The sequence below is a fragment of the Dendrobates tinctorius genome, unplaced genomic scaffold (genome assembly GCF_039654945.1).
Source record: "Dendrobates tinctorius isolate UK_male_01 unplaced genomic scaffold, ASM3965494v1 ptg000053l, whole genome shotgun sequence".
NCBI lineage: Eukaryota > Metazoa > Chordata > Amphibia > Anura > Dendrobatidae > Dendrobates > Dendrobates tinctorius.
The window spans coordinates 227,085-236,557 of NW_027361721.1; the positions used below are offsets into that span (position 1 = coordinate 227,085).

Consider the following 9,473-nt stretch of genomic DNA (forward strand, 5'->3'; position numbering starts at 1 on the left):
GGAGGGCTTCTTTTTCTACCAGGCTTAGGACTTCGTTTCCTAGGGCTTTCTGCTCTTGCATACTGGATCTTAGCGGAGTCATTACATACTTTGAGGCGGGAGGGAGAGAAGTTTATACTTAGGCCCTCCTGGATTAGGGGTTTACTGTCCATGGGTTGTTTGATATTCTTTTCCAGGCTGGGAGAAAAAAGGGTTAACCTTCCCCCCACCCTGAGCAAACTGTCACCTAGAGGGCTTTTTGTCTCAGGACAAGTTGCCGAGGAGGAACCCTCTATCTCTTCTCTTGTCAGCCCACTTTGCTCTCTCGGTGGTCTCCGCAAAAGAAACTTTCTATTCCGAAAGGGCCTCTTAGCTGCATTTGAGAGTGCTGCTGCTTTGGACGATAACCAGACGGAGTCTGCGGATGAGTCCGCTAGGAAGGCAGCCGCTCCCCTTATTACTGGGATAGAGTCTAGGATTTTATCGCTTGGCGTCCCGCTATGGCTGGCCTGAGGTTACCTCCAGCTAACTGCCATGCACCTTTAAGAAAGGTATCTGCCTTTTTATCTAGGGGACCCCTGAGGGTGCCCATGTCCTCAAAGGGGAGGGCAAAATTTTTTTTTTTTTTTTTGAGGCCTTTGCGACAGCTACATCGAGCTTCGGGCCCCTTTCCTCACAGGGATATTTCCTTTTAAGGGAAGGGACCGTGGTGTTTTTCCTGTCCGGTTTATCCCATTCTTTTTGATTAGACCCCGCACATTTTCATTTAGCGGGAACACTCTCCGCGCCTTTTCTGGCCCAGTCCCCCGAACATTATGTCCTGGACTGTTTTATCCGGCCTAGGGTCCAGCACCCCCATGGTAGACGTTACCGCTTTCACTAGTTTGTCCACCTCGTCTAGGGGGAAGCAGTGACGCCCCTCTGTTTCCTCGTCTGAGGATGAGGAACTGGAATCTGAGGGTTTTGACGTGATTTCTCACGATGTCGAGGAATCTGACTGGTAAATCACTATTGTGTCTTTCTTTTTTTTTTTGATTTGTCCCTATGCTTAAGGGATATAAGGGCACTCTGACCTCCAATTTAATCGCAGCTTTTAGGTCAGAGGCCAAATCCGGAGTTTCCTAACAGAGGATTTCTTTTGTACATGGTTCCGTTTTTTTTTTTTTTTTTTTTCGCACTCGATGTTTTCTTTGCTTTGGCTTTTGCCCCCGGTGGTCACTGGGGTTATAGCAGTTTTTGGCCCCTGATCATTTGACCATTCCCTTTTCCCATGGGGTCACATGGTCTAGGCAGGTGTTGGTGATAGCGTCTTGTGAAGCCACTGCAGAAACCTGGTGGAGTTACCAGCTGGCTTGAAGCCACTGCTGAAACTGGTGTTGAACTCTGGCTGCCTGGTGTCCGCAGCAGAGTGAGATGGTGAAGGTGGCAGCTGGCTCTGAGGTGTAGAACCACTCTCTCAAGAAATAGGTAGGGGACTAGCACAAGTGGGGCACCCCTTTTCTTTTCCCCTTCTTTCCCTAGTAAGGGAAATGGAACTTTTAATACAATGGTGAACATTCACGAAGATCACTCACCCAAAGGTATGCGGCTGCAGGTATCGATTCGGGAGATGGAGTCAGGTCCTGAATAGGCTGCACTCCTGGTGGCGATTTGCTCCTTGCAGCTGACGTGCTATGCTGCGTGGAGTGACTACTGGAACGACCATCTGTACTGCGTTCTTTTGACGATGATTGTGGTGGTGGTGCTGCTGCTGCTAAAGCTGCTGCCTGGCTTGCTGCTCCTGTTGCTGGTCACTATCCCCTTCAGGATCGCCTCCAGCCTGGAGCGCTTGTGCAGCCACCATTTTAAAATTTCCCGGCTGGCGTCACCGCTCCCATCCTGCACCGCGGTCCCCGGGAGAGCGCTCCTGCGCATGCGCCGGTTCTAGGGACCCGGAAGCCGGCTTCTACTTCCGGGGCGGCCGCCATCTTGGTACACCTCTGTAACCCGGCGCCGCCCGCATGTTTACCGGGTCCCCACGAGCCCCGACTTCCTCTCTGGAGCGGCGGCTCCGGCATCACTCCCGCCCGCTCACCCGGCAGCCCGCATGGGCCCCAGCAGTGGCGGCTTCGGGCACCGCACCTTCCCGAGGCAGGGGCCTTCCCGCTGCCACCACCGGTCAGGCCGGCCCCGGATCCTGGACACACGAAAGGTACCGTCCTGTGGGTCCCTCCGTCAGGGACAGGAACCCAACTGAAGGCGGAGGAGAGGTACCGCCCTTTTTATCTGTAGGTTCCTGTCCCTGAAGGGCGGATCCCCTCTCTCCGTGGTGCTGTCATGGGTGAGGGAGAAATTTTTGATGGTTTTTTACTCCTCTCAACAGCCCAAACAAGTTTCTAAAAGGATGAGTTTGCAACTACTTTACTTTTGGAGAAAATTCAAAACATTCATTATTCAATAGGGCCCAAACTATCAAAAACCAGCGGTTTGAATGAACACACATTTCTTGATAGAATCGTGCAGGAATTAAATTTTTGATGTTTTTCTACTCCTCTCATGAGCCCAAAAAAGTCACTAAAAGGATGAGTTTGCAACTACTTTACTTTTGGAGAATATTCAAAACATTCATTATTCAATAGAGCCCAATAGCAAAAACCAGCGTTTTGAATGAAGAATCACATTTCTTGGTAGAATCATGCAGGATTGAAATTTTTGATGGTTTTTTACTCCTCTCAACAGCCCAAACAAGTTTCTAAAAGGATGAGTTTGCAACTACTTTACTTTTGGAGAAAATTCAAAACATTCATTATTCAATAGGGCCCAAACTATCAAAAACCAGCGGTTTCAATGAACACACATTTCTTGGTAGAATCATGCAGGACTGAAATTTTTGATGTTTTTCTACTCCTCTCATGAGCCCAAACAAGTCTCTAAAAGGATGAGTTTGCAACTACTTTACTTTTGGAGAAAATTCAAAACATTCATTATTAAATAGAGCCCAATAGCAAAAATCAGGTTTTGAATGAAGAATCACATTTCTTGGTAGAATCATGCAGGATTGAAATTTTTGATGGTTTTTTACTCCTCTCAACAGCCCAAACAAGTTTCTAAAAGGATGAGTTTGCAACTACTTTACTTTTGGAGAAAATTCAAAACATTCATTATTCAATAGGGCCCAAAATATCAAAAACCAGCGGTTTGAATGAACACTCACATTTCTAGGTAGAATCGTGCAGGACTGAAATTTTTAATGTTTTTCTACTCCTCTCATGAGCCCAAACAAGACTCTAAAAGGATGAGTTTGCAACTACTTTACTTTTGGAGAAAATTCAAAACATTCATTATTCAATATCCCAATAGCAAAAACCAGCGTTTTGAATGAAGAATCACATTTCTTGGTAGAATCATGCAGGATTGAAATTTTTATGGTTTTTTACTCCTCTCAACAGCCCAAACAAGTTTCTAAAAGGATGAGTTTGCAACTACTTTACTTTTGGAGAAAATTCAAAACATTCATTATTCAATAGGGCCCAAAATATCAAAAACCAGCGGTTTGAATGAACACACATTTCTTGGTAGAATGGTGCACGACTGAAATTTTTGATGTTTTTCTACTCCTCTCATGAGCCCAAACAAGACTCTAAAAGAATGAGTTTGCAACTACTTTACTTTTGGAGAAAATTCAAAACATTCATTATTCAATATCCCAATAGCAAAAACCAGCGTTTTGAATGAAGAATCACATTTCTTGGTAGAATCATGCAGGATTGAAATTTTTGATGTTTTTTTACTCCTCTCAACAGCCCAAACAAGTTTCTAAAAGGATGAGTTTGCAACTACTTTACTTTTGGAGAAAATTCAAAACATTCATTATTCAATAGGGCCCAAACTATCAAAAACCAGCGGTTTGAATGAACACACATTTCTTGATAGAATCGTGCAGGACTGAAATTTTTGATGTTTTTCTACTCCTCTCAATGAGCCCAAAAAAGTCTCTAAAAGGATGAGTTTGCAACTACTTTACTTTTGGAGAATATTCAAAACATTCATTATTCAATAGAGCCCAATAGCAAAAACCAGCGTTTTGAATGAAGAATCACATTTCTTGGTAGAATCATGCAGGATTGAAATTTTTGATGGTTTTTTACTCCTCTCAACAGCCCAAACAAGTTTCTAAAAGGATGAGTTTGCAACTACTTTACTTTTGGAGAAAATTCAAAACATTCATTATTCAATAGGGCCCAAACTATCAAAAACCAGCGGTTTCAATGAACACACATTTCTTGGTAGAATCATGCAGGACTGAAATTTTTTATGTTTTTCTACTTCTCTCATGAGCCCAAACAAGTCTCTAAAAGCATGAGTTTGCAACTACGTTACTTTTGGAGAAAATTCAAAACATTCATTATTCAATAGAATCCAATAGCAAAAATCAGGTTTTGAATGAAGAATCACATTTCTTGGTAGAATCATGCAGGATTGAAATTTTTGATGGTTTTTTACTCGTCTCAACAGCCCAAACAAGTTTCTAAAAGGATGAGTTTGCAACTACTTTACTTTTGGAGAAAATTCAAAACATTCATTATTCAATAGAGCCCAATAGCAAAAACCAGCGTTTTGAATGAAGAATCACATTTCTTGGTAGAATCATGCAGGATTGAAATTTTTCATGGTTTTTTACTCCTCTCAACAGCCCAAACAAGTTTCTAAAAGGATGAGTTTGCAACTACTTTACTTTTGGAGAAAATTCAAAACATTCATTATTCAATAGGGCCCAAACTATCAAAAACCAGCGGTTTGAATGAACACACATTTCTTGGTAGAATCATGCAGGACTGAAATTTTTGATGTTTTTCTACTCCTCTCATGAGCCCAAACAAGTCTCTAAAAGCATGAGTTTGCAACTACTTTACTTTTGGAGAAAATTCAAAACATTCATTATTCAATAGAGCCCAATAGCAAAAATCAGGTTTTGAATGAAGAATCACATTTCTTGGTAGAATCATGCAGGATTGAAATGTTTGATGGTTTTTTACTCCTCTCAACAGCCCAAACAAGTTTCTAAAAGGATGAGTTTGCAACTACTTTACTTTTGGAGAAAATTCAAAACATTCGTTATTCAATAGGGCCCAAAATATCAAAAACCAGCGGTTTGAATGAACACACATTTCTTGGTAGAATGGTGCACGACTGAAATTTTTGATGTTTTTCTACTCCTCTCATGAGCCCAAACAAATCTCTAAAAGGATGAGTTTGCAATTACTTTACTTTTGGAGAAAATTCAAAACATTCATTATTCAATAGAGCCCAATAGCAAAAACCAGCTTTTTGAATGAAGAATCACATTTCTTGGTAGAATCATGCAGGATTGAAATTTTTCATGGTTTTTTACTCCTCTCAACAGCCCAAACAAGTTTCTAAAAGGATGAGTTTGCAACTACTTTACTTTTGGAGAAAATTCAAAACATTCATTATTCAATAGGGCCCAAACTATCAAAAACCAGCGGTTTCAATGAACACACATTTCTTGGTAGAATCATGCAGGACTGAAATTTTTGATGTTTTTCTACTCCTCTCATGAGCCCAAACAAGTCTCTAAAAGCATGAGTTTGCAACTACTTTACTTTTGGAGAAAATTCAAAACATTCATTATTCAATAGAGCCCAATAGCAAAAATCAGGTTTTGAATGAAGAATCACATTTCTTGGTAGAATCATGCAGGATTGAAATTTTTGATGGTTTTTTACTCCTCTCAACAGCCCAAACAAGTTTCTAAAAGGATGAGTTTGCAACTACTTTACTTTTGGAGAAAATTCAAAACATTCATTATTCAATAGGGCCCAAACTATCAAAAACCAGCGGTTTCAATGAACACACATTTCTTGGTAGAATCATGCAGGACTGAAATTTTTGATGTTTTTCTACTCCTCTCATGAGCCCAAACAAGTCTCTAAAAGCATGAGTTTGCAACTACGTTACTTTTGGAGAAAATTCAAAACATTCATTATTCAATAGAACCCAATAGCAAAAATCAGGTTTTGAATGAAGAATCACATTTCTTGGTAGAATCATGCAGGATTGAAATTTTTGATGGTTTTTTACTCCTCTCAACAGCCCAAACAAGTTTCTAAAAGGATGAGTTTGCAACTACTTTACTTTTGGAGAAAATTCAAAACATTCATTATTCAATAGGGCCCAAAATATCAAAAACCAACGGTTTGAATGAACACTCACATTTCTAGGTAGAATCGTGCAGGACTGAAATTTTCAATGTTTTTCTACTCCTCTCATGAGCCCAAACAAGACTCTAAAAGGATGAGTTTGCAACTACTTTACTTTTGGAGAAAATTCAAAACATTCATTATTCAATATCCCAATAGCAAAAACCAGCGTTTTGAATGAAGAATCACATTTCTTGGTAGAATCATGCAGGATTGAAATTTTTATGGTTTTTTACTCCTCTCAACAGCCCAAACAAGTTTCTAAAAGGATGAGTTTGCAACTACTTTACTTTTGGAGAAAATTCAAAACATTCATTATTCAATAGGGCCCAAACTATCAAAAACCAGCAGTTTCAATGAACACACATTTCTTGGTAGAATCATGCAGGACTGAAATTTTTGATGTTTTTCTACTCCTCTCATGAGCCCAAACAAGTCTCTAAAAGCATGAGTTTGCAACTACTTTACTTTTTGAGAAAATTCAAAACATTCATTATTCAATAGAGCCCAATAGCAAAAATCAGGTTTTGAATGAAGAATCACATTTCTTGGTAGAATCATGCAGGATTGAATAGCTTAGTTACTCACCGATAACGGTGTTTCTCAGAACCCATGACAGCACCACGGAGAGAGGGGATCCGCCCTTCAGGGACAGGAACCTACAGATAAAAAGGGCGGTACCTCTCCTCCGCCTTCAGTTGGTTACAGAGCATCAGAGGGTCTCCAGGTTAGTTAGACAACAGAAATATATGCATAACATTATAATATTGCTTATTATCAGAAGCACCGTGTCTAAACGGAAACACTCTACTAACAGTAAAACGTGCCCACCACACTCGTGAAGGGGAGGGGAATAAGCGGGTGCTGTCATGGGTTCTGAGAAACACCGTTATCGGTGAGTAACTAAGCTATTCTCCCTCACCCATGACAGCACCACGGAGAGAATTACAGAGATTGGTAGCTTAGGGAGGGACCACCGCCTGAAGGACCCTACTCCCGAAGGTCAGGTCAGACGTAGAGGCTAGATCTAATCTATAGTGCCTAAAAAAGGTCGAAGGTGATGACCAGGTGGCCGCCTTACAGATTTTTTCTATTGATACCTCAGATCTTTCAGCCCATGAGGTCACCATCACTCCTGTGGAATGGGCTCTCAACCCTTCCGGAATGGTATTTTCACTGGATGAATATGCCAGGGCAATCGCATCCCTTATGCACCTTTCCAGGGTACTCTTAGATGCTTTGAGTCCCTTCCAAGGTCCCTGAAAACACACAAGGAGAGAGCCTTCCTTCCTACATTTCTTGGTGGCCTCTAGATACTGCACTAGGCACCTCATCACGTCTAAGGTGTGGAATTTGTCTTCTCCCTTCTTTTTAGGATTTGGGCAGAATGAAGGAAGGACTACCTCTTGGGACTTATAGAAGTGTGATGACACTTTGGGTAGATATGCCAGGTCAGGCTTTAAAATGACCCTATCATCTAGAATCTTTGTGAAAGGTGGCCCTACTGATAAAGCTTGCATATCGCTCACTCTGCGAGCTGATGTTAGCGCCAAAAGAAGCACTGTTTTTAACGACAGGATTCTTAGGGATGCTGAGTGAATAGGTTCGAATGGAGGGCCTGTTAGCGTGGATAGTACAAGATTTAGATCCCATGATTGTAATCTTTGATTAGCTATCGGCCCGGATCTGGATACGGCCTTAGTAATCTGTCACCCAGGGATTACCTACCACATTATGGTTATAAAGGTGCCCAAGGCCTCTACTTGTACCTTTAATGTGTTGACCGCTAGACCCTGTTCTAGGCCCTTTTGTAGAAATTCTAGGATTTTGTCAATGTGAACCTCATCCTGAACCTTTACCTCCGAAGTGGATAAGAATTTTTTCTCTTTTTTTTTTTTTTGTAGTGTAGTTATCAGGTTCTCTGAAATTCCTCTGTCTCTCATCAGTGCCCTCTCAAATTCCATGCTGTTAAATGGAATCTCCCTGCCTGAGGGTGTAACACTGGCCCCTGCGATAGCAGGTCCAGGAGATCTGGGAGGATCCATGGATCGGTTAGAGAGAATATTCTTAGCCAGGAGAACCAGGTTCTTTTGGGCCAGAAGGGGGCTATTAAAATCATTCCTGCCCCATCCTCCCTGACTTTTCTTAACACTGCTGGGATCAGCATGATCGGGGGAAAGGCATATGTTAGGCCCCATGTCCATGGGAGTATGAAGGCGTCCAGAGCTAGAGGATTCCCCCTGGGGTCTATGGAGCAGAAAGTTTCCACTTTTTGTTTCTGAAGTCGGCAAACAGATCTATGCCCGGGTCCCCCCACATTTTTACAATCTGCCGAAAAACGGACCGCTTTAGGACCCATTCCCCTTGTCATAATTGGGAGCGACTTAGAAAGTCTGCCCTTTGATTCTCCGTGCCCCGGATGTGTAGTGGTGACAGAGATAGCAGGTTTGCCTCTGCTAATTTGAGGACTCTGGAGAATGTTTCCATTAGGGCTCGGGACCTGGTTCCCCCCTGATGATTTATATATGCTATTGTGACTCGATTGTCCGAAATATGCGGACATGATGACCCCGGAGCAGGGGTAAGAAGTGTACTAATGCGTAGCCCACTGCTAAGAGCTCTCACTGGTTCGAGGAGGCTTCTAATTCTTGAACTCCCCACGTACCCTGGGCCACTTCGTTGTTCATGTGTGCTCCCCACCCTGTGGGACTGGCATATGTGGTAGCTATGTGTGTTATTTTTTGTTACCCAGGGGATCCCTTTGGAAGGGTTGTCTTGGCTTTTCCACCAGGTTAGGGAATGAGTAGTTTTTGAATTTAGGGTAATACGACCCTCTAGGTGTCCCCCTACTGCAGACTAGTTGGCTAGTACATCCCACTGTAGAACTCTCGTGTGTAACTGAGCCCATTGGACTGCTGGCAGGCAGGCGGAGCGAGAACCTAGTCGTGACATCGCTTTTCTTAATGTCATGGAGGGATTTTGGATGGCTCTTGTTACAATTTGAGCGATTTTCTCCTTCTTGCGGTCTGGGAGGCGGCACTCTTGAATGTTTGAGTCCAATATTAGACCCAAGAATTCCTGTACTCTGCTGGGCTCTGATCTTGATTTTTTAGATTCAGGAGCCAGCCCAGGCCTTGCAGAGTGCCCATCACTCTGTCCCCCTGTTCTCAGCGTTTTTGAACCAAGCTGGTTGCTATTAAAAAATAGTCCAGATACGGGATTAATATTATGTCTTGCTCCCTTATATGGGCCATCATCTCTGCCCGTGGAGCTACAGATATTCCGAATGGCAAG

General features: G+C 42.5%; 1 long non-coding RNA gene across 1 annotated transcript; it reads right to left on the reverse strand.

The window, feature by feature from the left end:
* Positions 1-613: 613 nt before the first annotated feature.
* On the reverse strand, positions 614-2,304 carry LOC141091411 (uncharacterized). The gene is made up of 2 exons (XR_012232510.1): positions 1,351-2,304; positions 614-1,310 (listed from the first exon to the last, which is right to left on the reverse strand). It is a non-coding gene; the product is annotated as an uncharacterized lncRNA (long non-coding RNA).
* Positions 2,305-9,473: the final 7,169 nt, after the last annotated feature.